Source organism: Manis javanica, chromosome 1 (genome assembly GCF_040802235.1).
Source record: "Manis javanica isolate MJ-LG chromosome 1, MJ_LKY, whole genome shotgun sequence".
NCBI lineage: Eukaryota > Metazoa > Chordata > Mammalia > Pholidota > Manidae > Manis > Manis javanica.
The window spans coordinates 225857153-225859822 of record NC_133156.1 but is presented as its reverse complement, the minus strand read 5'-3'; the positions used below and the strand labels follow the sequence as shown (position 1 = coordinate 225859822).

The window sequence follows — 2670 nt, the reverse complement described above, 5'->3', positions numbered from 1 at the left end:
ATCCATTGGGGAACCAAAAAATCCATTTGACTCACTTTACTGCGATACTCACTTTATCGCAGTAATCTGCAACAAGCCTCCCGTATCTCTGAGGTATCCCTACATATGGACACCTTAACTATATTATACCCTGCTTTCCATAGGACATGCAGAGGTGGGCCACATACACCCATTTTCCTGTGAGCACAGTTCCAAGCAGAGCCACAAGGGTAGTAAAGAACAAAAAACTTCTTAGAAAGTAAGCCATAGGCAAAATCCCTCCCACACTTTGCAAATAATAAATTGTTGTCAATTCAATCTGGCCTCATTCTAGCTTAATATTGGACCCTGCATACATTTTTTGTAAATTCATTAATCAGATTATCAACTGTCTCAAGTGTAAATGAGAAGCATCTGGAAGGCAACAGCTCATGCAGCATAATCAAGATGATGCCAGGGAGGACGGCAGGGCAGATGTGCCTCGCTCGTAGTTCACAAGGCAGCTATGACAATTATTTCAACTGATTCTCAAAATTCTGTGAATAATCTTAATTGTGCAAGCAAATAAACCAAATGCCAGCAAATGATTGTTAGCTGGTGTTGAACTGACGGTGCTAAGACTTAGGCAGATCCCCGAATACACTTTAATCTCTGTCCATCAGGCCGCACCTCACTGGTTCTGTTGATAATGATTATGTTACAACAATCAACAGCATGGCAGATAGGGAATGGGGTCAGGGCCTATTAAAGCCTAGCGGAGGCTTTCAAAATTACCTTGAAGCTTCTTTCTTTTCCAGCCTGTTCCCCTCATCAGGGTTCTTTGGACTAATCACTTGATCTAACCAGAAGGATCTTCTTTCACTAACCTCATCCCCCCAACATGTTACTCAGGTCCCTGCTACCTCCAGGAAGCCTTCCTTGGTGCCCCAGGCCCGTGGGGATTTCTCTCTTCTCGAGCTCCATACCAGTGACTTATAGAAACCCTCATTTGAGAACTCAGTCGTTTTCTATTTTTATATGACTGATTCTTATTCCCTTAGTATCTTTTTTTTTAAATATGGAACACTTGACGAATTTGCGTGTCATCCTTGCACAGGGGCCATGCTAATCTTCTCTGTATTGTTCCAATTTTTAGCATATGTGCTGCCGAAGTGAGCACCCCTTAGTATCTTTTAAACTCACAATGGACACAAATTGTACGTTTCATTGCTGTATCTTCAGCCTCCTTCATACCACACTCAAGGACTCAGAGACTTGGCAAGAGTAGACACAGACCAAAACTGTACAACACAGGGTGACAGAACCCTCGTGGGAAGCCCTGGCAGTATTGTCCCTCAGTCATTCCCCCTGACTGAAATTAGGCTCCCTGACGGGCTGTGAAAAGGAATAATCCGGCTCAGGGACCCACCAGCAGAGGCACCTGCCCTTTGCCCTCCCTGGTCCCCTACACACCCAGGTTCCAACAGACTTTTGCCCAGGGCAGATAGAGGGAGGCAGGCCTGAACAGATCTCTGTGTGAAAACCTCTTTCCCTAAGGCTGCAATGTGTTAATAACTGTGACAATTTCTGAGTTCTGATGTGTTCAAATCTGTAACTATCATGTGGACTAAGCCTCATTCCTGGCTGCAGTGTCCATCCTTGTGGGGTTTTAATATCAATCAGAACAGGCTCTACCATTTCAAACTTGTTAATTTAATTCATATTTCAAAGTGTTGGAGAAATCTTAGAGGGAGAGATGGGGCAGGCACACAATTATAAAAATCTGTTACACCATTAAAAGACAACATATGTGTGCATATACGTGTGTGTGTGTGTGTATTCATATTTTAGCACCTTTTCACTGACTATTTCCTCTTCCCTCTGCTTGGAATACTCTTCCCCCAGAATCATGTATGGCTGAACCCCTCCTCGCCTCTTTCAAGTCTCTGCTCAAATGTCACCTTCACAGGCACCTATTAACGAGTAGGCTCAAAATTGTTATCGCCCCACCCTGCAAGCTTTCCCTGAGCTCTTTTTTTCTCTTGCTACTTTTCTAAGATCTCATCAAATATATTTACTTATTCTATGTATTTATTGTGTGTCCCCTCACAAAATATAAACTCTGTGTAGTTGGGAATTTTTTATTGCTTTTGTTTCCAGATGTATTGCAAGCACCTAGGATAGTGCCAGATATTTAGTAGGTACTCAAGGAATAATTTTTATTGAATAGAATGGAATGGAAGAGAATAGAAAATAATGAATGAATATTATATTCCTACCAAACCCTGGGTCTCAGGGATGGCTTACGTGGAGGTAATACAGGGAGAGCCAGGTATCAAGAGACCTCCAAGGTCATACCCCACCTCAAGGCAGCACAGACACAGATCTCTAAGAGTGGATCTCAGAAGCAAACATTGGCCCTGATATCCCAGTATCTGTAGTCAGGACCCAGGAGACAAAGAAGGAATAATAAAATAATGAGAACTAAAGAGATATCAGGATAAATACACAGAATCCAAACATTCACTCATTCTCTAATACGATGTAAGCTTTGTTCTGGGTATTGGATTTATAATGGACAATGATTTAATATCTCTATTACTTTATTTATAAAATAGGCATCAAAGGATCTAGGTCCTAGTGTCATTGTAAGATTCTAATAAATTAATACTGTGCAACACCTTTGAACAGTACCTGATGCAATTCAGGCAC

The 2670-nt window shown here is 41.8% G+C and overlaps 1 non-coding gene across 1 annotated transcript; it reads right to left on the bottom strand.

Moving 5' to 3' along the window:
• Window positions 1-1030: 1030 nt before the first annotated feature.
• LOC118973946 (U6 spliceosomal RNA) lies at window positions 1031-1138 on the bottom strand. The gene has a single exon (XR_005063502.2). It is a non-coding gene; the product is annotated as a U6 spliceosomal RNA (small nuclear RNA).
• Window positions 1139-2670: the final 1532 nt, after the last annotated feature.